This window comes from Podarcis filfolensis (genome assembly GCF_964270895.1).
Source record: "Podarcis filfolensis genome assembly, chromosome: 4".
NCBI classification, from domain to species: domain Eukaryota; kingdom Metazoa; phylum Chordata; class Lepidosauria; order Squamata; family Lacertidae; genus Podarcis; species Podarcis filfolensis.
In genome coordinates this window covers 91,903,345-91,929,177 of record NC_139607.1, presented here as the reverse complement: position 1 = coordinate 91,929,177, position 25,833 = coordinate 91,903,345, and the positions used below count along the sequence as shown (strand labels likewise).

Below are 25,833 nucleotides of genomic sequence, written 5' to 3'. Positions count from 1 at the left end.
GAATCACAGATAGGGAGAATGCTTGCGGGCTTCACTTGGGACATCACTGTGAGAACAGGATGCTGGACCAGAAGGGTTTTTTGGTGTGATCCAGCAGAGCTCTTCTTAAGGGTAGCAACATTGCATGGTCATGTGATCATGCCAGACTAGATGTTCCTAGGCTAGAAGAAAGTATTCAAAGCACCCCACATAATTGTGGGTAGCAGTTGGGGAGGAATCCTTAACCTTAACCACAAACTTAGCTGGGATGTATTCACATGGCAATTTATCCCATTTTCCTGATGTTTCCCTCACTGCTGATTTGCAAATTCTGTTTGAGCTTCCACATGACATAAAAGCATGACTTCAGAAATATACCACACGCCATGCAACCCCCTCTTCTCTTCCCAACCTTAGACTGCATGCAACACTAATGTCTCACAACGAATGTAACTGATCTGTAGAAAACACAACCTGAAAAAGTGGCATGTACTTTTGTAAACTAAGAAAATCATTCATAAAAATTATTTGAAAAAATATAGCACAAGTTTATTTGCTTGTTACTTGATTCCGGGGGGGGGGGGGGGGAATCCATTTGTTGATAACACAGAAATGATTGCTAAACTTGCAATATATTTCACTAGGTTTCCAGAAGTGGCTTCATACTCTAACACCTGACTACCATCCCTCAGCATCTGCCTCATTTTGCCCAATGGTAGGGCCAGCCTTCACCAGGTCCATGAACTCCCTGTGCCTAAAGTTGGGTGTGCACTTTCCATTCTGATTTTGCCATCCTATATGTTTAGCCACTGTTGCTGCTTTTGTAAACCATGCATTTGTTTTTTTTTGTTGGAGAAGCACCACTCTATTGACTACGATTCCCAAATAAACAGTGCTGCACCGGGAGAATATATATATTCCCTCTTTTCCTTCCTATCTTTTCAAAGAGGGATTGGTATTTCATTTCTTTGTCTTCTTTTTAATATTACAGCTATAACCAAACATGCCTCCAACATGGAACATTACAAGCTGTCCTAGCTGAAGACAAGTGACACTCTTAGATGCAATGTGTGATTTCACACAGGAATGAAGATCACGCTCAGTTGCAGTGCTACAAGGACCTTGAAGTACGCAAGGCCAAATCACATCAATGGGCAACAGGAGCAGAGGGAAGGCTATTTTTATACAGGACTCTTCACTAGAAAGAAGAGGTCACCTAAAGTCAAAACCTGCAAGGTGTGTTCAACAGGATTTGTAGATGATTATGACCAAAGGCTGTAACAAAATGCATACATGGAAAATACGAAGTCATTTGGCTTCTTCCTACAATAGATCTTCACTTGTTGTGCCAGAATTCTGAGGACCTGCTCCATGAAATAAATGGATGCCCATACTCCATTCAGCAAACACCATGTGTACCCAGTCTATACCATTAGCAATGCAACCAACAGCCCCTGTTCTTTCATTTTTAATACTGCCACTATATTTAAAGCAGCAGAAATAGATTAAGGTGCCTCTGCTTTAGGCAGGGAGTTAATCTTTGCTTGTTAAGGAATAGCTTCACCCAAACCCCAAGTGGTGATGCTGCCACAGCTCTGTTCCCGAGGATAAATTTCATATCTGGTTCAACCATGCAATTCTAAACCACAAGAAAACAATAATAGGGTACAATAGATGGCACATGTGAGAGATTTTACTTTCTTGGGCTCCATGATCACCGCAGATGGTGACAGCAGCCACGAAATTAAAAGATGCCTGCTTCTTGGGAGAAAAGCAATGACAAACCTAGACAGCATCTTTAAAAGCAGAGACATCACCTTGCCGACAAAGGTCCGTATAGTTAAAGCTATGGTTTTCCCAGTAGTGATGTATGGGAGTGAGAGCTGATCGCCGAAGAATCGATGCTTTTGAATTATGGTGCTGGAGGAGACTCTTGAGAGTCCCATGGACTGCAAGAAGATCAAACCTATCCATTCTGAAGGAAATCAGCCCTGAGAGCTCACTGGAAGGACAGATCGTGAAGCTGAGGCTCCAATACTTTGGCCATCTCATGAGAAGAGAAGACTCCCTGGAAAAGACCCTGATGTTGGGAAAGATGGAGGGCACAAGGAGAAGGGGACGACAGAGGATGAGATGGTTGGACAATGTTCTCGAAGCTACCAGCATGAGTTTGACCAAACTGCGGGAGGCAGTGGAAGACAGGAGTGCCTGGCGTGCTCTGGTCCATGGGGTCACAAAGAGTCGGTCACGACTAAACGACTAAACAACAACAACAGATGGCACATAAGGGAGCATTTTTTTAAAGCTGTATTTTAAATTGATGTAACCCACCCTGGGGTGTTAAGGGTGAAGAGCAGGCAATAAATTAAAACAAAACAACAACACAACAGCGCAACAACATATAATAGTAACCACCTTCTGGATCAGGCCAATGATCCATCTAGTTCAACATCCCGTTCTCACAGTTGCCAACCAGACAACAAGCAGGACTTGAGTGCAACAGCAACTTTCCCCATTCATAATTCCCAGGAAATGGTATTCAGAAACTACTGCCTCCAACAGTGATGGTAGAATATAGCCATCAGGGTTTGGAGCCACCTAACCTCCACAGTCAGCCATGGATGTGTTTGCCAGAGGTACACCAATTAATGATAAAAAAATGGATAGTCCTATAAAGAAGGCAGCAATTAAGCCAAAACCATGAGTTGCAAATGCTATTTTAACAATTAAGTCATATAACAGAATTGCAGAGCTAAAATATATTTAGTCCCCGCTGTAATTTTCATTCATTTATTCCAGACCTCTAACTTTCTCCCACTGCCTTCTGGCCAAATGAATATACTCTATTTATTGCCTGCATTTGATATCCAATGATATTTTATTTCCAAGAGCTGACAGTCAATGAGTGTTTAGCATTTGACAACATTACTGAAATAGGGCTGATCAAAATGTCCCCCTAGTAGTTTTATGAGGAGTGGGAAGGGGCAAAACCCACCTGAGAGATGGGGGGGTGGATATCTGGGAGGGGACTACTTGCACAGAGCCTAGGACTTGCCGACCAGAAGGTCAGTGGTTCGAATCCCCGCGAAGGGGTGAGCTCCCGTTGCTCGGTCCCTGCTCCTGCCAACCTAGCAGTTCGAAAGCATGTCAAAGTGCAAGTAGATAAATAGGTACCACTCCGGCGGGAAGCTAAACGGCGTTTCCGTGCGCTGCTCTGGTTCGCCAGAAGCGGCTTAGTCATGCTGGCCACATGACCTGGAAGCTGTACGCCGGCTCCCTCGGCCAATAAAGCAAGATGAGTGCCGCAACCCCAGAGTCGGGCACGACTGGACCTAATGGTCAGGGGTCCCTTTACCCTTTACCTAGTTAGCTTATAGCAGCATTTCAAAACTTGGTGCCCTCCAGATGTTTTTGGACTCCAAGTCCCATCTTCCCTTACCATGCTGGTTGGGGCTGATGGGACCTGTAGTTGAAAACATCTGCAGAACACCAGACTGAGGCAGGCTGGATTGCTGTAATATGTTTGTAATATGAAGTTGTTCTAAGAGCTTCTTCTCTGTCTTTATTATTATTATTTATTTATTTTAGTAAAAGCTTTTACAGAGCAGCTAAAAAGTATAGTGCCACCTCCAAGTTTCAAAGCGGAACTGGAAGAAATGTCTCTGGAAATTATTGTAAATGATCGCATAGCCTTGTTTCCAGGAGCAGTATGTCAGCAAAGTCACTTAAAAACACAGATGGAATCCAGAAAGAAAATAAATCCTGATAACATTTTATCAAGCAAACTGAACGTGTTTTATTTGAGGAAAAATAAATGGAGAGGCGATATTTTTCTTAGTTCAGGCCTTGTACATAGCAGGAAAACACGCAGAGAAAAACAAACGTAGGGAAACTACCTCAGAACGATACGGCCAATCAGAGCATGCGCTACCTCACCAGAGATAAATCCAATCTCACTGGTTGCTAAGCAACACCTCCACATGCACGCCCTTGGACTAATACTATGAAGAGAATTAACCCTTAAGTTACAAACTGAACAATCCCTGCTGTTGCAATTCCAACACATAGTACATAAATGTATATATTTGCCCTCAAGGGTAGTTATGGGAGTCAGATTTGAACTGGATTGGAAATAAGTCAAGCCATTTACCAAATTCTGAGAATAGAACAAATTTTGACATAAACACTGAAACTCACAAAATTAAGCTTGGCATACATAACAACAACAACAACAATAATTCTTACCTACTTTGCATGTTACTGCATGAATTATTGAGATGACAAATGTGAAATGTTTATTAAACTCAAAATAGCTGTAAGAACACGAAGACTACAGTACTAGATTCTATGGGTCTCAGCTAATTCCTGAACGATCACGTATAGTTCCTTCCCGTTGGAAGAATTAGGCTATATTTCAAGCAACAACCCATTTGCAATAAAGGCTGATCATCAAATACTTCATGTCCCATATAAGAGACAAAATTTAAAGTGGATTTGTAAGTCTGACATGCAGTCATTTGATTTACAGTTAGCTCCTCTGCTTCCAAGTTCTGCTTGATTTACGTGGATTAAGCAGCGCTGGGAAAGGCAACCAAGTATAATATCAGAGTGTTATTGAAAACATCGTTCTGGTTTAAACAGGTGTCCAACGTATCTATTGTTTTAATTATGGTTATAAAACCACGCATACTTTCTAATGAATGCTGCTGTTAAGCTGTTTATAGTCCCATATGCTCTTCATGTACATTATATTAGTAGTAAGAACTGGGTTTGATTGATACAATGGGGTGCAGTCATTCTTGCAGTAATTTTGCTGGAGTTAAGTTAATGGAGCAGGCACAAGTTGACTTTAATGATCTTAAGCCGTTCCAGCTTTCAAAATAATGGTCAGTTCTCCACCGGGAGAATTTATCTCATTGATTTTAATGTGATTCGCTGCAACAAAGGGCTTCAGGATTGTCCCCTGGGAAGTTTTATAGCACATTGTGGTTCTTGTCTATGCTCAGACCCATTTATTTTAAAAAACGAAGGGGTTGGGTACAATTTTAAACTCCAATAATCACACATAGTACATTCGAATGCATGAACTACAAGCCCCATGCGATATACGATCAAGCAGACACAGAAGGTTACACTGATGCTGGCCATCGTAGAACAAAGATGGAGAACCCCTGGCTTTCAATATGTTGTTGGATTCAAAGCTGGGAGACCAGAAGTTCCCCAAACCCTGTACTAGATTATTGGAAGGATTTGTCAATAGATTTGCTGACAGATTTGTTCTTTGACTAAATGCATCCTTGCTGGATCCTGAATTGGTTGGTCATGTTGCCAGTACCTGCTATATTTCATTGTATAAAAAAGATTTTTGGAGGAAGAGCAACACACTTTGAGGGTGAAAAAAAAAAGTGCCAAGGAAGATTTTGAATTAGCAAATTTGTGCTCTTGGACCAAGTTTCCAAACTCCCATTCTCTCTCACTGACGCTTTCATTCATTTGTGTGTGTGTTAGTTTGCCACAACCCGGAGAGCACGATTTGAGAGCTGCTCCAGTTTCTCACATGGAAATGGAAGACCAAGCCACATATAGGTCATACACACCCCTTATCAGTGCTCAAATGCTGGTGCAGAGAGTAGGCATTATCCATCCAGGGCTTGAAATGCAAAAATTCAATAAAGTCTCAGCTTTAATTAGCATGCAGCTGAGCAGAACTGCTCATCTGGTCTCCAAAAACAGCTGGTCCAAACCTCACCAGGGAGGGTGCATATTTGCAGAGAAACATTTTATGAGGCCACACACTGAGCAATACAGTGCTTTACTGTGGGGAGGCAGACAGGCTATTGAATATATTTCTGATTTATGAGGAAAAGTTGCTGCTTCCTAAGTGCTACGGAATAATGGATGCATAAATAACTGTGCTCCTTACACTACAACACCCACAAGGAACGCCACATTTTGAAACATATAGGACAGCATCAGGGATACCCTGCTTCAAAGTGGGAGCCTTTGGGGCCGAATGATGGGCTCTCTGGTGGTGAGACATTCTAGGTTACAGAATGAAAGCAGGAGATGCAATTGGTTGGATCCACGCTAGGTTAGTTCCCATTGAAATGAATGGGATTCAGGATGCATTAACAGAGCTGTTAATTCCTGCTTGTATTTGAGCTTTCAAATGATGTAAAAGCCACTTCCAAAAAACTAGCTGAATATAATGCATGTTTAGTGCTCATTTCGGTGTTATTTGATTTCAGAACATATCTGTTTGTAGCATTCTTAACCCGTAAAATTAGAGGAGCAATGCCACAGAATTTGGGGTGGTATCCTGGCATATGGTTCTTTCCTGCTGACATAGCAGCCAACTGCTAGGGGCCAAGGTCCCTTCAGCCCCTCAATAAAATATTTGAGGGGGCAGGGACCCCCCAAAGGTGATGGGCATTGCCATTCAAAGGTGTGTGTGCACCGCATCACATGATTGATTATGCAGGGTGGGGCTTACCTGGGCCCCCCAATATTTTATACAAGTTGGCACCCCTGTTTGCTGTTATCATGGGGGAACAGAAGCACGCAAGTGAGGAAAGGGCGGAGAACTAGCAGTGTTGTCCAATGACATCTGTTGTGCCACACCATGCCCAATAGTGCGAACAAAATTCAATGTGGCATGCTGGTATATTGGTCAAAAAGCTACAGTTCCGTAACACAACAGATACTGCAGTGTGAATGGGGCATTGGGAAACAGGAAAGAAACACCAGGAAAAACTAACACAACAATAACCACATCTGAATGCACCCTAGTCGTGACTAAATTTACCTCCAATTGATTACTATGGGAACTACCGTATTTTTTGCTCTATAAGACTCACTTTTTCCTTCCTAAAAAGTAAGGGGAAATGTGTGTGTGTGTTATGGAGTGAATGCAGGCTGTGCAGCTATCCCAGAAGCCAGAACAGCGAGAGGGATCGCTGTGCAGTGATCCCTCTTGTTGTTCTGGCTTCTGAGATTCAGAATATTTTTTTTCTTGTTTTCCTCCTCCAAAAACTAGGTGCGTCTTATGGTCTGGTGCGTCTTATAGAGCAAAAAAATACGGTAAGTGCAACTAACTTAAGCAGTGCAATGAAGTCCCTTTCCTCTCCCCGCAATAAAGTTACCATTTCTTTAGAGACATGGGCAACAGACGTGTCTGCCAATTCGGAAAGAGATACAGCATTCTTTTCTCTTTTTTTTTAAGTCCAAGAAGCAGTCATGTTCTCCTTGTCCCTTTCCTGCTCTTGACCACAGCATGTAGCCATCTGCTGAACTTACGCACAAGGAACAAGAGAGAAGAAGAAGTCTTCCTTTCAAGCATCCAAACAGGAACCAGCAATTTGCTTCTTCCCTCATTAGCACAAAGCTCTTGCAATCCTAGCACTCTGTGTACACTTCCCACAATCCCCTTCTACCAAGCAACTTTGGACTGAAAAATTAGGACCACATCATACAAGACATTTTTCCTACATCTCAATGGGGAATGCCAGGTTGTGTCTAGGGATGCCAGAGAATTCTGATGAAAATGGACATGGAAATTGCCAGTGTCCTCTTGTCCATCCCATGTCTGGAATGACAATTATTCCAACGAATAAGATTGGCATTCACAATTGGTGCTGCTTTCACTCCACCAGCAATATATAATTGATTACTCACCCCCGCACTGCCATTTGCACTGCATTTCCTTTGTGTTGAATGGTGTCGAATAACAAAATAATAACATAATTATGTAAAATTTCACTACAGCAGAGAGGAAGCCAAGTAATGTCTTTGCTGGAATCTGAACTGCAGCAGAATGGAAACGGTACTACATGTGAATGTGACGTTAACATATGAGAGTGCTGGAGGTGAAAGAGTTAAACAGGTTACCCAAGGGGGTGGAGTCAGAAGGACTATAGAACCAGCTCTGGGAGGGGCAAAGGGAGGAGTTTGTTGGGAGTTGGGTGGTTGGTTGGAGTGGGAGTGAATTGGGATAGAGTCTGTGGGTGGGTTGAGTTAGTGTAGCAAAATAAGCTGAGTCACGAATAGTTAGGGGCTAGGAAGATAGGTAAATATCTGAGAGGTGGTTTAGTGAGTGAGAGCAGGTAGCGGAAGTTATAGGTCTGGATAGGCACCCCATGATTGTAATTGACCGATATCGTTTATTATATCGCTTGTTAAACTGCAATAAATAAACAAAAGTTTATGTTCCAATATCCAGGTAGGGCCTGGGTAGGGGCAGCAAGACATAAAGTGGTGGCACAGGGATCAATAGATGGTGAAACGTCCGGGGACCCGGAATAGCAGGTTGGAATAGCAGGTCACTCGAAGAGGGAAGCAATTTTCAGCAATTCACCCTCCACCTTGCAGCCTCACCGCCCCCTCCTCTTAAATCTGCTCCAGAGGGTTGTGGGACCAAACAAAGCAGATTTATTAGAGCACAGGGACTGCAAGGAGAATCACATAAAACTGCTTCCCTCCCTGTTCTGCTGATGGAAGACTTACCATGAGCCAAGAAACACCATTGGAAACTACTTGAGGTTTATAGAGTGGCTATTGGAAGGTGGTGGACTCTCCCTCCTTGGAGGTTTTTAAACAGTGGTTGGATGGCCTTCTGTCAGGGATTATTTAGCTCTGATTCCTGCATTGCAGGGGGTTGGACTAGATGACCCTCATGGTCCCTTCCAACTCTACAATTCTAGGAGTCCATGACTTCATGGACATTTTCAAAGATGCTGCAGAACTCTGTAGATTGACAGTATTAAAACATCTACAGTGACTCAACTTCTTCCTCTTTCCCAGTGTTAAAATCAACCATCTCTCCTCACATTTCATTTAGCTCCAGTTTAGGACTGTCAAGGACCGTCATCATTCATTATTACAACTCAGTTGAAAAATAAGTTTTTGGACCACTTGATTGTGTGGGGGAAGCATTTCAAAATGTGTAATCTTTTAAATATACTGCAATTGCTACATTTTAACAGAACAAGAGCAGAAATGAATCAGAGAGGATTTGAAAAGATTTCTTGGTAAATTTTAACTCACATCTCCATGCAAAAAAACAATCTTCCAAAGTATTTCACATTTTCACAAAGTACTTCCAAAGTAATTCACATTTCCTTCACAAATTCAGTTCTACTGGAAAATGACTTCTTTCCAGTTTAGGTGTGTTAGGAAATAAGAGACAGAAATGAACTTAACTGGGAAGCCACAAATGTCTTTGACAGATGAAGAGGAGTTTGGATTTGATATCCTGCTTTATCACTACCCAAAGGAGTGTCAAAGCAGCTAACATTCTCCTTTCCCTTCCTCCCCCACAACAAACACTCTGTGAGGTGAGTGGGGCTGAGAGACTTCAGAGAAGTGTGACTAGCCCAAGGTCACCCAGCAGCTGCACGTGGAGGAGCGGGGAAGCGAACCCGGTTTCCCAGATTACGAGACTACTGCTCTTAACCACTACAGCACACTGGCTCTCACTCTATGACTTAGATCTAACTCTATGACTTAGTTTACACAGCAACAATAAACTATGATTTCCTACTGCGTGAGTCACAGCAAACCTTGTGCTCCCTATTCTTCTCCTCTTTCATATACCAGAAAGAGGAGTGTGGAAGCTCAACAGTTCCATGTAACATCCAAACTCAGGGAACTGCAGTTTGCTTAAACTATGGGTGCTGCAGGACTACTTTCTAATGGCTTGGACTACTGCAGGACTACTGGCTTGGAAACAAACTTTTGAGGTTCCTGAAAGCATTCTCCAAAGGAAAGTCAATATTTCAAAGATCACCACACACATCCTCCGTATTATCTTTGCAATCTATGCGGCAGCTCAGAACAATATCTGACTCAGAAAAGGGCTCCTTCTAGTTTGAGCTTCCCAGCATCCTCCCTACTCTTCTCTTTTCCTACTTTCCAGCGAGGATGGTGGTACAGATTGCAGGTTGAAGGCCATTTTTCTTCCTTTTACTCCATCATGCACAATAGTAGTGGCCGCTGAGAAGACTCAGACTCCTAGTGCTACTGCTCTGTCAGTCAGTCCTGCCATAGGGCAAAGCACATCAGGACAACAAGGGCAGAGAGGAAAGGCAAAGGGAGAAAAAATCTTCCTTCTTCCTGCTCTCTAAGGTTGCCACCATTGCCAACCCTGCTAGAAGTTAAAGAAAGGGATTGATAGGGAGGGTATTTGGGTAGTTGATAGGAAGGTGGTGTTGAATCCCTAAGACCCCAAGATTGGCACAGGAAATAAAAGGTTTGTAACAAGATTGTTTCCAAAAACTAATTGGTTTATCTGGGTCTCCAAGGGAGAGTTCATTTGGGGGTTTGTTCACCCATATCTTGTACAGTGGTACCTCTGGTTGCAAATGGGATCCGTTCCGGAGGCCCATTCGCAACATGAATAGAACGCAACCCGCAGTGGTGCATCTGCACACGTGTGGGTCACAATTCGCTGCTTCTGCACATGCGCGTGATGTCATTTTGTGTGTCTGCGCATGCGTGAGTGGCGAAACCTGGAAGTAACCCTTTCCGGTACTTCCGGGTCGCCGCAGGACGCAACCTGAAAAAATGTATCATGAAGCAAACGTAACATGAGGTATGGCTGTATTAAATTATGGTTTCAGAACATATCTGGATCCGAAGATAGATTGATCCTGGCTTGTTCTTATTGTGGGAAGGTTTACTTTAGCAGAGTTAAACAATCCCCTTTTCAGTGGTACCTCAGGTTAAGTACTTAATTTGTTCCGGAGGTCCATACTTAACCTGAAACTGTTCTTAACCTGAAGCACCACTTTAGCCTATGGGGCCTCCTACTGCTGCCACGCCGCCGGAGCCCGATTTCTGTTCTCATCCTGAAGCAAAGTTCTTAACCTGAAGCACTATTTCTGGGTTAGCAGAGTCTGTAACCTGAAGCGTATGTAACCTGAAGCGTATGTAACCTGAGGTACCACTGTATAAGTCTATGCAGCAATCAGCTTGTTGCTGACTCATCTAAGTTCTACTAATAAAAATGCCTTCCTGGTTAAAGATCCCTTTGAATCCCTCTTAAAGAATACACACACAAATCTGATTCATGTTAATATAAAACTATTTTACTCTCAGATTCATTCAGGTTTACAGAACTGTACCTGAAGGCAGGCTTAGGTTACATAACAAGCAAATAAACATACCAGAGGGAAGTTGGTCCTGAGGTGACTGCAACTGAGCAGTTATCTTTCAAAACAACCAGCAACCGACAAACTGGTTGTCACAGCAACTGGTTAGAACATGGAGGCCGTTAGTGCTCTGTCGGAATGTTGCACTTGACTGCACCTTTACATCCCACACTTATCAACCAGCATTTAAACAAATCACAGTTCCCAAAGTCTGGATTCAACAGGGAACTGTGGCTTGTTTAAAACTAATGGCGGATTTTTCCAAATCACTTCCTCCCAAAACCAGCAGCAAAAAAAGAAGGAGAGGGCATGCAAGCTCAAATCTCAACCTGGCTGATTCACATTGTTTTCCGCTATTGCTTGAACTATTTCTACATTTCAACATACACTATATTGCTTTAGTCTGGATCACCTCTCTACTTCTCCTTTCATTCATGAAGCATGTACTGTACAACACAACCGCAATGCAACCAGAAGGATGACGCATTCGCTTCCACCACACAGGCAAAAAAGAAGAAGAATAATTTTATCCTGCTCTGACTTTGCGGATGATTAATCCAAATTGCCCTCCACAATCCCAAAGGAGTCAAATTAACAGAGAAAGAGAAGGAGAGACCTTGTGCAAGTTCTCCTATTGATTTCAACTGTTCAACTGAGCCTAGCTCCATTTTCACACTTAGGGTCCCAAGATATTCCACTGTGCTAATCAGTCATGTATTTAATTGCTACTTACCTGCTACAGCATCTGAGATCCATCACAGAAGCCTCTTTAATTAGGGATTAAAGAGGAAGCCAAATACGATAGCACACTGTTCCTGACAGGAAGGTAAATTAAATATAGTACTTCATTCTGGCCTGGGCAGGGGGGAGAGAAATTACTGTAGAAGTAACTATTTTTTATCGCACAAATCCATTTGAAATAAAGCCCATCCATTCTGTTTCTCTCGTTCTACACGCAAGTGTTTACTTGGCTTAGGGTTTCCTGACCTGGTGGAAAAGTTTGAAATTGTTTTGCTGAACTATATGTCTTTTAGCCCTTTTAGATTCTTAGGGTCGAATACAGCCATTGTTTGGAAACTGGCAAACAATACCTACTAAAGAATAACACATACAGAACCATGAGAAGTCTTGTCCTTATAGTGTTGGTTGGGAATTTTAAGAAACCAAAGAAGAAAGTCAATGCAGTTTTGAAATCAGTGGTGGAAATCAGGGCAGTTTTGAAAGTTTCACTCCACCACCTTGATTCAAAACGCTTTCCAGTTCTATACAAACATAAATAAAACCTGCTCCCTGATGCCAGGAACCACCATGCAATTATTATTATTATTTTGTTACAATATCTTAAGAAATGTCCAAATGCAAAGCAAACAAGCAACTTTCCAAAATATATAGCATGTAAGAGAAGACTGAGAGGGACACGGGTGGCGCTGTGGGTTAAACCACTGAGCCTAGGACTTGCCGATCAGAAGGTCGGCTGTTCGAATCCCCGCGACGGGGTGAGCTCCAGTTGCTCGGTCCCTGCTCCTGCCAACCTAGCAGTTCGAAAGCACATCAAAGTGCAAGTAGATAAATAGGTACCGCTCCGGCGGGAAGGTAAACGGCGTTTCCATGTGCTGCTCTGGTTTGCCAGAAGCGGCTTAGTCATGCTGGCCACATGACCCGGAAGCTGTATGCTGGCTCCCTCAGCCAATAAAGCGAGATGAGCGCCGCAACCCCAGAGTCGGCCACGACTGGACCTAATGGTCAGGGGTCCCTTTACCTTTAAGAGAAGGCTGTGAGGCGGAAGATTCCACAAGCACCTCTCCCCTGCCTTGGCAATAACAACAATAATTAATTCCATCACTATCAATTCCATGTCCTTTCACGACACTTCAAATCAGCTGCTTGAGAGGGTTGCCTCACTCTGCTTATTGTAACATCAATGCAGCCTGTAACACACTATCAATTCTCCAGCATCCCAGATCAGACTCACAAGTGTGTAAATGAAGTCCTGTCATCTGGGAAGCCCAGGACCTCCAAACACAGTGCCCAGCCTTGCACCCAGTGAGGTCACTTCAGTGCTGCTAATGCAGCGGTTTGATTTCAGCCATTGTCTCTCAAGACAGATGGATGCCAACAACATTGCTTACTCATTAAGTGAAGCACATTGGGGCCAGAAAGCCCCACAAAACCCAAATGCACTGGCTTACATTGAGACACATTTTCCATTTCAATTCCCATTTGCCCAGTTTGGAGAGAGCCTTTCGGAGCTGCACGTGAATCGCTTTTTGTTCTTTACCACCCTGCCCAATTTGCATTCGACAGCAAACTTGGCCACTGCACTGCTCACCACAAACTCCAGCTCATTTATGAACATTTATCTTTGCACGTACAAATGGATGGATACCATTAACTCCTAAGCAGAAAGTAAGTGCTATGTTAATGGCAAAACCTGTTATTATCCCTGGCCCTGGATGCCTAACACCCACAGAGAGGAATATTTGAAGCAGGTTTCATGTTCCCTGCAATGCACACCAGTCCTACTTCCACTACCCTCTGCCCACCATAATGACAGCAAATTTCTTTATAGCTTTACGCCTCCCACTTACTGGAAGGAGATACTAATGGCAACGTTGGGTACTGCCTTATACCAGGTCAGACAGTTTGTCCATCTAGTCCTATAAGACCTACTCTGATGGACAGCAACTCCCTAGGGCATGGGAGGCAACATCTCCAGATGTCGCTGGACTACAATACCACTATTCCTGGTCATTGGCCATACTGGCTGCGGCTGATGGGAATTATAGTCCAACAACATATTGAGGGCAACACATTGGCTACACCTGCCCTAGGGCCTGGGGCAGAGGCCTTCCAGGTCACCTGCTACCCGTTCCTTTTTAAACTGGAGATACTAGTGGTGGAAACTGGGACCTTCCACCTGAAAAGGTTGTGCTCTACCTGACCTGCCAAGTGCCCCAGGGAAAAAAAAGGACATCCCATTTTTTCACGCAAGATCTTGGTGGACATTTTGGGTGCCACAATATCGCATGCTCTAGGGCCACTCTCTAGCCCCCAAAAAGTGGTTTTGGGGGGCTAGAGCACGAGTCGGCAACCTGTGGCCCACAGGAGTCGTTTAACCAGCCCATGAGCCACCCCCGAACCGAGCTGCCCACTCGGCGAGTCCCCACATGCAGCGCAGCGGTGCCAGAAATCGCGTCTGTGCAAACGCAGACACTGGAAATCGCATGCCCGTGTGCTCATGCATGCACACAATCTGGCCCTTGGAAGGATCTCTGCTGGAGTGAACCGGCCCAGGCGAGGTAAACCCTGCCAACCTCTGGGCTAGAGTATGGCATGGGTCACATGGCATGCCCGGGAGCGCGTCCTAGAAGACACGTGTTCTGGTTTCGGGTTTGAAAAAGTAGGATGGTATGCTCTACCACTAAGCTATACCCTCTCAAGTTGACCCTCTAATCTTTGCCAAAAGACTCCACTACAGAGATGGAAGTCAGGGAGCAGCTTATAGTTATTCTGGCTTCTTTTTTCATACTTTCTTTTTTTTTAAATAATATTTATTGAAGTTTCCAAAATACAGAAAGAGAAGAAAAGAAATTATGAAGATACATTCAGAACCTTAATTTTCAAACATCCACTTTCTGGGACTCCCCCCTTCCCCCACCCCTACCGTATTCCCCTTTCATATTGTTGTTTCCACAAGTTCTGTTTCTGATTTAAAGCACAATTTATATACCCCATTGTTCAAATTTAAATTTATACAAACCTTATGCAACACCCTTGATAAAAAAAAGCAAAAGATCTCTCCCCATAGCCCGCCCCCTTTTCTTTCCACAATGTCCCCCTTTTTTCCCATTAAAGTAAAAGCACACAGAATAAAAGTATAAAAAAATAAGAAATATATTAGAAAAAAAAAAAAAAAACCAATTCAGAAAATAGTTGCAAGCCTTTGGATTCTAATTCTCCCTCCCCTTCCCCGGTTTAATTTCCCTTATCCTCCAATCTATGTTTCCAGCCTGGAAGTCTTAAGTCCATCAATCCCATTTTTCCCCCAACTCCTTGCAGAATTATTTCCCATTTTTAGGATTACTTTTTAAAAATTAATTCCTAAATCTTTAAAAATGTCAAATTATAAAATTCCCCCCATTGTTCTTTCAAGGTTATAGTCCAGCTTCCTCTTGTTCCGCTGCTAAAACTTTCTTATTCAGAAGTTTAGTAACTCTACATGGGTTGTTGTTATTCAGGAACAAAAACTTGCGTTCAGTCCCTTCCTTCTTCAGTAAAGTATTCTGTTGTCTCCTTTTAGTCTAAACACCCTGTAGACGAGATTCAGTTTCAGTTTTGCAGCTTTCCCAGGAGATAACCAGTTCTGTGAAATTCCGAAGTGTTGTATTTTTCCCGGCTTACGCCCATCTTTGTAATGTCCCGAAGCTCCTCTAGGGGGGTTGTTGTGACTTTGTTTCCAAAAATCCGATTGTTCTCCGTATTTTCGCCATTTTGTATTCAAGTCTTAACAAATTATATCAAGTTGTAACAAATTTGACCAGCCAGGTCCTTGTAATAAAATCCTCTTTAAAATTCCGACTTTGACAGCTACTTTGACAGCTGTCAAAATCACCGGCTCTTTTCACCAGGCTCACTCCTCAATCGCCCCGGTTCCCAGGGAGGGGGGTGCATTTTCCTTCTCCTTCAATTCTTCCTCCAGCACAATTCTTGTACTTTCCCATCATGGAATTCTTGATTTTAGCAAAGATACCGTTCTTTTTGGGCCTTGGCTTCCCAATCCTTGTTTTAAAATGTCTACAATAGGGAGGGGGACTGACTTCCTTTTTAGATCCCCCCCCGCTCGTCTCAAATCCAAAAAATTTTTCTTCTTTTAAACCCGATTTCCAATTTACTCACGGGTTGTTGTTAAAAGTCCAAATTCTCAATGGAAGAAGTCAGCGCTCTCCGCCGGATGGCATGCGGCTTCGCTCGGCAGGGATGGCAGAGGACTCAAAGCACCACGCTTCTCCCCGGCACCCGATCCGTAGCCTTTAAAAAGGCTCCTTCACGAGTCGGGAGGGCGCTAGCGGTGCTAGCCGAGTCTCCAAGTCCACGGCCCCCGTGGCCGTGGTTTCTAAGGGTCCCCGCATCGCCGGTGCGGTAAAACCCAGCCCCTGCCGAGCCGGCTCCCTCCGGAGCTCGGAGGGAGTCCGCCATTCGGCGATGGCGCCAACCCGGAAGCCTCTTTTTTCATACTTTCAAGATATATTTATTTACACCACTATAAGGCCCAACCAAATCCTCTGGGTGGCTTGCACAATGGAATGCATATATTGAGGGCAGGGAATAATACATCAGGAAAACAGAGCAGTAAACAATAGCATAAGACTGTGTAATACAATGTCTTAAAAAAAAGAGAGGGATACACAATGAGGACCCCCCCTCTACAATAACCCATTGCCTGTTGGGGTTCCCAATCTGACAGCCAAGAAAGATGACCCATCTCACATTTTCAGAATCTGGGTTAACTAAACAGGTAAACTGCTGCGTACTCTTCATTGTTACAGCCCCGTAAGGAAGAAAATAAGAAACCTCCAATGTCTGGCACATACCATTAAATGACTGTGCTATTGTAAAGAAATTGGTGCCATTCACAAAAATACAGCCTTGTAAGTAAAAAAAAAAAAAAAAAAAAAATGATGCTGCTGATATCTGGTGAAGCAATTTTTTTCTTTCGAAAAATGTTCAGCAGTGCAGTGCAGCCAGCAGACACAGAAGTAGCTGAACTATGGAGCTTATAAGCTTAGTGAGAGTGTTATCACTTGAGGGACAATTCAGAGCCTTTCAGCAAAATTGTATACATGGATTTAGGGTTGGTTACTTTTGTTTTGATTGCAAGAGTTTGCTCCCTGCACGTCCCACTGGAAGTGTTTTCCTTGAAGGGAACATCTGTGGCCTGAAAAATTGCAACACCACGTTATAATCTGCTGCCTGAAATGGTTATGTTTAAAGAATATGGGATCGGAGGCAAAGGTGAATCATTCTCATTTTGTGAGGAAGGGGTGAACAGCAGCAGCATCTTAGTAACTGTGCGTGTTAGGATTGTCAACAAGTCTAGAGAAAAAGAAAAGTCTGATCTACTACTGAGTAACAGTGGTTTAATATTCAAAATCAACAGCTTTTTGTGGCATGAAGCTAAATAATATTACCTGCTGATTGTTCCAAAAAGTCATAGAAAGTGGCAGGCTATTTGTTCATCTAGCCTAGTACTTTCCACTCTGTCAGCAGCTCTACCAGTCATCTGCTAGCACATCATTTTAACTGGAGGAGCCAGGATTGAATACAGGACTGTCTGTGCAAACACAGGAACATAAAGGCTGGCAACATCAGCTCTGCTGTGTGGGAATTGCTTGCAGACAATTGCAGTGCCTGGAGACAGACAGTCAGGTTCTGCATCCATAACACTGAACAGAGGAGGAATGACCACTGGGAGGAGCACAGAGAGATGAAATGCCATGGTGCATCTGCAGCAGCACAACTGGATGCCTTCATCTGCCCCAGTTGCAACAAAACACGTCTTTCCCATATCCATCTCTACAACCACAGCAGACGCTGCAACCTTCCAACAGTTTGACTTTACCCTGAAAACCAATCTGCTCCATTGTCTCCCGAGACAGATGGATGCCAACATACACATATACAGTCATACCTCGGGTTAAATGTGCTTCAGGTTGAGCGTTTTCAGGTTACACTCCGCGGCAACCCGGAAGTAACAGAACGCATTACTTCCAGGTTTCGCCACTCGTGCATGCGCAGACACTCAAAATGATGTCACGTGCATGAGAAGACACGGCGAATCTTGACCTGCGCATGCACAGATGCACAAACGTGGGTTGCGTTCGCTTTAGGATGAGAATGGGGCTCTGGAACGGATCCCGTTCGCATCCAGAGGGACCACTGTAGTTTATTCCTGTTAGAAGACATTATGCTACAAAATGATAGAAAAAACACTAGAATGGCACACATGCTGAAGTAAAGAGTTGCAGCAGAGCTTTCCAAACTTTTCATGTTGGTGACGCACTTTTTAGACATGCATAATTTCGCAACACAGTGTATGAACACACACACACACACACACACACACACACACACATTTTTATTGGGTTTTTTTACATACCATTTCCAACATTCATTTAACATAACTTCTTATCTTATACAATATTTTAGACTTCCGTCAACCACCTCTGGTGATTTACCGTTCTTTATCACTTATTCTGCATTTCTTAATTTCTCTATTACTCTTAATTATCATTAACTAATGGTTCTCTTCATAGTCTTTCTTGCAATATTTCAATAGTCCTCCTTACAGAACTTCTTGCAGTCCTACTAGCGCAATCTGTTCATTACAATTGCTTTTCAAATAATTCATATATTTACTCCAGTCTTCTAAGAATCTCTGGTCCTGCAGGTTTCGAATCCTTCCTGTTAATTTATCTAATTCTGCATAGTTTGCGACACAGTAATTCAGCTTTGCTAGCAAACGGGCAGTTAAACCATCCCTTTATAAGAGCTTTCTAGCGACAAACCTACACACTGCAGCCGACAGACTAACGTGTTGTGACATGCAGTTTGGAAAGCTCTGAGTTACAGTGGCCCAGCTGGATTCATTTGGAAGCCTGGCATTTAGAGTTTCTGGCACCATACTGTGGAGCATGATCACTGCAGCGATTTGACCGGCATCCTCAACTTTTGGCTTTCAGGCACCTCTTGAAGTCCTTTTTATGCTGATACGACTTTGTGTTGTTTAGTCGTTTAGTCGTGTCCGACTCTTCGTGACCCCGTGGACCAGAGCACACCAGGCACTCCTGTCTTCCACTGCCTCCCGCAGTTTGGTCAAACTCATGCTGGTAGCTTCGAGAACACTGTCCAACCACCTCATCCTCTGTCGTCCCCTTCTCCTTGTGCCCTCCATCTTTCCCAACATCAGGGTCTTTTCCAGGGAGTCTTCTCTTCTCATGAGGTGGCCAAAGTATTGGAGCCTCAGCTTCACGATCTGTCCTTCCAGTGAGCACTCAGAGCTGATTTCCTTAAGAATGGATCGGTTTGATCTTCTTGCAGTCCATGGGACTCTCAAGAGTCTCCTCCAGCACCATAATTCAAAAGCATCAATTCTTCGGCGATCAGCCTTCTTTATGGTCCAGCTCTCACTTCCATACATCACTACTGGGAAAACCATAGCTTTTACTATACAGACCTTTGTTGGCAAGGTGATATCTCTACTTTTTAAGATGCTGTCTATGACTTTGCTGCTGCTCAAAATTTTCCTGAGTAGCCAGCCATTTGAATGATTTTTTTCTGTATTGCTTTTAAAAGGTTTTATGTCGCTGCTCACCACCCTGAAGTTTTGCAAGAGGGCAGGATAGAGCTGCATTGGAAATGTGATTGCCCTGCTGCCAGTAGGTGGTCATTATAGGGCCTTTCCTTCGCTTTGTGGAAGAAGGAAGGATGAAATGGAGACAATGATGTCGCAAAGGAGCTTTCGTCAAATAGGGACATCCGGAGTATGTCTAAGATGAACCTCTCATGGACAAGTGCCTGATCATCACTGTAATCATCACTCCTTTTTTTTTTTTAATGATATTTATTCAAAATTTCATCAATACATAAACACAAAAAAAGAAACAAGAAAAACAGAAAAATACAGCAAAAAATAAAACAAAAAGAAAAAAACCAAAAAAGAAAGAAGAAAAATACAAATCTCAGATTACAACTTTTCATTTGCTTATTTCTTGAACCTCCTCACACCTCCCTTTTTGTATTCTAGTTTAATTCGTTGTTCCAGCAAATTCTTCCCATGTTTCTCAATTTTAATTTAAATGATTAATCTTCACAATCTATCTTATTTATTAATTCAACATCACCTTTCCATCTTTTAATATAATCTGTTATTCAATTTACCTTAATCTCTTTAACCTTATCTTAAAAATCTTAAAATTTCAAAGTTTACATCATATTCATACATATCTCCTTAAATCATTTCTGCTAAAGCCAATTTAGTTCCTTTCCAGCATATTCCCTGATATTTCATTAATGTTACACTAATTCCAAAATTAACAAAAGAATTTCCCTTGATATCTCTAATTTTTATCCAACGTCCCTTCTTCCTGGTTTCGGGTCATGTCAGTCCTTTCTGTCCATTACATCCAGTCCATCAATCTGGTGTTCTTATGTCTGAGGCCCTTAAATCTCTTCTAGGCCCCTTCTGCAAATTTTCTTGTTCTTGTTTGTACTTACGCACTTCTTTGTCTATTGTTGGTTTCTTGGGGAGTGGGTCTCCGGAGGGTTCCATCCGGTAATAATTTCCATTTTCCTTCATCAGACTGACCCCTTCCCCCCAGTCCCACTCCCCGTCGTCATCTTTGTAATCCAAAAAATATTTATCCAAGAGATAGTTGTTCACCTGTTTCATAGTCCCACTAGAGTTAAAAGCTTCCTTGACTTCAAACACTTCCCAGCACTCTCCAAGTTCAATCTTCCAACGCAATGGCTTTTGTTCCTGCAGGACTTTAGATCTCTCCATTTGTGTTGTTTGAGGAATAATCACTGCCTCTTCCTTCTTCATCTGCCCTTGGACTTGCCTTGTCAAACCAGATTCCTGAATTGGTCGCTGTATAACTTCTTTATCCTTATTCCCTGTTAAATCATATTCACTGGCCACAGCACTCATCAAATCCAATTTTTCATGCATCAAGTTCATTTTCTCATGCAGCTGTTCCAGCAAAGCATTTGTCTTGCCAAGGGCAGACGCCAAACCTTCCTTCCAACACATTTCTGTTCAAGGTCAAACGGCTGGTCCCACGATCCAAATCTCACAGCTGTAGAGTCTCCAAGTAAGCTGCAACAACAAACTGACAGGCTCCCTCTAGGGGACACAATTTCTATTTGTATCCATTTTTAAAATGTATCCAACAAAGGAGATTACTTTCGATTTCAAATCCTTTCGATTTTCACATACTTTGTTTCTTTAAAATGCAAAAATGCAGAAAGTAGCGTTGAAGTTAATTTGTTTCTCTCTTTTTTTTTAACTATCTGTCAAAGTACTCCACTTTCAATCAATGGACGTCTCAAACAATTTCTGTCCCGATACCCCGTCCCCAGGTTTGGGACGATGGAAACTTAAATTCCTTTACTCTCCTCCTGCAGGATTAAACAGTCAAATTCCCCCCCCCCTTTTCTCCTGCTTCCAAGGGGGTTTTATTGGTTGTGGATGCAGGAAATTTCCAACTTTAAAGCAGTTTTCCAGGCTATTAGGTTGCAAGGTCTTTGCTTCAGTCTAGCTACAAAAAGCGGAAGGCGGACTTCCTGTTTAAACCTTCCCGCTTCGTGCCTAATTCGTAAAATTTGCAAATTTCTTAATCCAATTCTCCGTTTTTACTCACGGGTACTTGATTTAGAGTCCAAATGTCATCAGGAAAAAGTCAGCGCTCTCCGGCGATGGCTGTGCGGCTTCCCTCCATGGAAATAGCAATCGGTTCGCAGCACCGCGCTGCTCACCCCACTTCACTCCGGAGCCCCGAAAAGGGGTTTCCTCGAGAGTAGGGGAGGCGCTCTTGGTGCTCTGCCGAACCCCACGTTCCCAGGCTTCTCCGCCTGGGATTTCTAGCGGGCCCCCACCTTCGCCACGGCGGGAAGACCCAATTTCCACAGAGCCCGTTCCTCCAATCGGAGGAACTCCGCCATTCGTCGTTGGCGCTGACCCGGAAGTCTCACTGTAATCATCACTCCTGAACACCAGCACAACTACTCATTTCCAGGAGGCTTGTACAGGATGAACCCCTGCTGGGTTGTGCCCTTCCTTGAACTGGACATCTCACAGGGCAGGAAGCTATCTAAATCTCATCACACACACACACACACACAAGTTCTAATGTGCCCTGTGATCTCAGCAAGCAGGTTGCTAAGGCAACTAACGATTATAGCTGCTGGGTGAAATTTGTAGAATTGTTAATCAATTTCAATCTTGATACTGAGCTTTAGCAGCTTAAAAAAAAAAACCCCAAAAGAACCAATGAGAAGGAAGCGGCCCAGCTTCAAAAGCAGATCCTTTATTTTAAACAATTTCACACAACTATAAAACATAACAGTCTCCTTTTCTTCAGCATCACTTTGCAAGTGTGCGTTAGCAGACAGAAGTGCTGCGAAACAACCGTAGAGACTTTGGATTCAAATCCCAAGTCAGCCAAGAAGCTTGCTAAGGGGTGGTTGTGGACAAGAACAATCTAACCCACCACACAAGGCTATTGTGAAGATACAATGTGGACAAGGTAGGGAGGACACAACATGTGATATACCACAAGCTCCTTGAAGAAAAGGAGACAGACGTATAATAGACACAGACTTCTGAATTGTTGAGTGGCATCCAGCTAAGTCAAAGTAGACCCATTAACATCCACCAAGTTTAGTCCATTGTTTTCAATGAATCTACCTTGAGTATGATTAACAACAGTTATCAGTTATTAGGCTGATCTGCTGTGGCAAGGAAACATTTTCTCCCAGTTGACTAAACAAGAGAGCATTAGTTAGTTACTTCCCGGCCTCCTTAAACCTTTGGTCCCCCAGATGTTGCTGGACAGATGTTGCTGTTCCCATCATCCTTGGGAATACCAAGCTGGCTGAGGCTGATGGGAATTGGAACACCACATCTGGCAGCCCATATTTTAAGTTTGCCATCTCAGCTATACCAGCATCCCATTTATGCACTGTCCAGCATAGGAGTCCCATCTCCTCTGGCCTTCATCTTCTATTCACAGTTAAGACTTCTGTGGTCCAATAGTCTCTTTAATCATGCACCACAGGACCTCCCCCCTCAACCAACTGCAAACTTAAGAATTAAATCATATTCACAACAATCCTTATTGCAAACAAGGGGAACCATACCTCTGGCACAATGTTGTACAACTTACACAGGTCATCTGAAAGTTGACTTGAGGAAACTTGTAGGACATAAATCAGTGTTTTTGGGGGGGCTTTTAAATATGCATTTATGCAAATCCTATTTGATTTGGGCTGCTGAAAAAGCACATATCCAGAACAGATTCTATGCCATTATGGCTGATGCATAAGCTGACCTTTCAATAGTCTACTGCATTCTGAAAAGTAAGGAGGGATTATGGTACTCTTTCCCTCCATTGTTAAGCTCATGCCATTCATATTTCCACCATATAAACTAAGCTTCTTCTTCTACACCTATCTTAATTCAGTGCAGGCAGATGGCACCGGAAAGAGAACTCAGCAAAGAATTAATGGCTCTGTTGCCTTTTCCAGATGTTCTGGACTACAAGACCCATTTGTCCTTTCCAGCATGGTCAATAGTCTGGGATGATGGCAGCTGCATTCTACACCACCTGTAAGGCACTGTGAACACCACTTGGATGGCTTTATGCTGCAAAGTGGTCTATACATTTGTTTAATTAATATATAAGTTGGGAGAGGCTGTACTATAACTTCATTGTTGCCGTCCATATGTTAAGACCCCAAAAGAAATTCAAAATGAAACAAAACGTCAGCCCAATTGTTTCATTATTGTGATATGTTATACAGTCATAACTTGGGTTACAGATGCTTCAGGTTGCATTTTTTCAGGTTACGGACCGCCGAAACCCGGAAGTACCGGAACGGGCTACTTCCGGGTTTCGGCGGTCGTGCATGTGCAGAAGCACTAAATTGCGCTTTGTGTATGCAGAAAAGGACCAAATCGCAACCCGCGTGTGCACAGACACGCATCACATTCACAACCCGAGCATCCACCGTACATGTTATATGTTATATTTTGATTCATTATACAGATATATTCCCTTAAAACACAGCAGGAATCATCACGTAAGGCAGGGATGGGGACCACCCATTCTCCTCAGTCCACACCTCTCACCAGGCCTGCTGTGTGTGCGCTCTCTCTCTCACACACACAGGGGCTCCAGCTCCTGGGGCCGAGCCCTTTGGCCCCCCCCAAATATTACTGAGGTAGGGGCCAGCCCCCATGTCTAAAAAGCACAGAGGTGAAACATGGAGCCAAGCACAGTGTGGCTCCAGTAGCCAGCTCCTCCTCTTCCTCCTCCCACAGAGGGGAGGAAGGGGCGAAGCAGACTCCCACTGTAGGCGGTGCCAGGAGGAGGAGTCACCCGCCATTGAAACTGCAAGGCTGCTGCATTTTGCTCCACCCCAGCGCCTCCTGATATCCTGACATCAATGCCACATGTTTGACATGCTGCCACCCCTCCCCCAATCGTCTGTGCAAGCTGGTGCCTCTTCGCATGCATACGCGCGTGCGCGCGCGCACACACACACACACCAAGAGCTTTAACCTAACTGAATTGTGTCCTTGAACTCTACTAATGCCTCTTTCTTGCTGAATGGAAAGTCGGGAGTAAGGCTGTAGAAAGATTTTACTTCTACGTAGCTGGCATATATATATATATACAGTGGTACCTCGGGTTACATACGCTTCAGGTTACAGACGCTTCAAGTTACAGACTCCGCTAACCCAGAAATAGTACCTCGGTTAAGAAGTTTGCTTCAGGATGAGAACAGAAATCGCACGGTGACAGTGGGAGGCCCCATTAGCTAAAGTGGTGCTTCAGGTTAAGAACAGTTTCAGGTTAAGAACGGACCTCCAGAACAAATTAAGTTCTTAACCCAAGGTACCACTGCATGTATATGCTTCATATGTGTGTATGTGTGTGTATTTCCTACCCGCTCTTCACCACAAGGCCCCAGGGTGGCTTACAGCAATCTAATAATACAATTATAAAAGGTTGAACACCGTCACAATGATAAACCAAGAAACAAAGGGAACAGAATCTACCATACAGAAGTGAGAGACACACCCATGTTTGCTGCCTGCCCATCTGTTCCAAGATAGCAGGACTATAACATGGCTTACCACTCCAAAGCTTTTCTCAAAGATTTCTCCAGATGTAAAATGTAGAACCATTTACTTCTGGAGATCAGTCAGGTTGAGACGGTTGGGTGCTTCTGTTGGCTGCTAAGAACATCCCATTTCCATTGTTGAAGTAGCCAGGCCAGCATCTTGGGTAATGGCCTTAAGTATGGATCTTTAGTATCAGAAAGGAAGTTGTTTCATGCCGGGGGGGGGGGGTGCAAATTAGCAGCCAACCTGCCTCCCTCACCTGGCCAGTAGTGAGAAGGACAACAGCTAGTGTAGAGTTGTGTGTGAGACAACTGAGCTAGAAGCGGGCTGCAGGCAGGAGTCTGTTAGGGAGAACTGTGCCCAGTTTCTGCTCGCGTCCATGGCTGTGGCTTTGGGTGAAACAAGATCCTCTTGGGGTGTTATTGCTGTGAACCTGTCCAGGTTGTTGTTGTTTAGTCGTTTAGTCATGTCCGACTCTTTGTAACCCTGTGGACCAGAGCACGCCAGGCACTCCTGTCTTTCACTGCCTCCCGCAGTTTGGTCAAACTCATGCTGGTAGCTTCAAGAACACTGTCCAACCATCTCGTCCTCTGTCGTCCCCTTCTCCTTGTGCCCTCCATCTTTCCCAACGTCAGGGTCTTTTCCAGGGAGTCTTCTCTTCTCATCAGGTGGCCAAAGTATTGGAGCCTCAGCTTCAGGATCTGTCCTTCCAGTGAGCACTCAGAGCTGATTACCTTAAGAATGGATAGGTTTGATCTTCTTGCAGTCCATGGGACTCTCAAGAGTCTCCTCCAGCACCAT

The 25,833-nt window shown here is 43.6% G+C and overlaps 1 protein-coding gene and 1 long non-coding RNA gene across 32 annotated transcripts in view; one reads left to right on the top strand and one right to left on the bottom strand.

Moving 5' to 3' along the window:
* Window positions 1–25,833, bottom strand: part of DLG2 (discs large MAGUK scaffold protein 2) — an 877,737-nt gene that overhangs the window by 388,297 nt on the left and 463,607 nt on the right. The window lies entirely within an intron of this gene.
* LOC310761017 lies at window positions 11,885–12,420 on the top strand. Its single transcript, XR_014547188.1, has 2 exons — window positions 11,885–11,952; window positions 12,178–12,420. It is a non-coding gene; the product is annotated as an uncharacterized lncRNA (long non-coding RNA).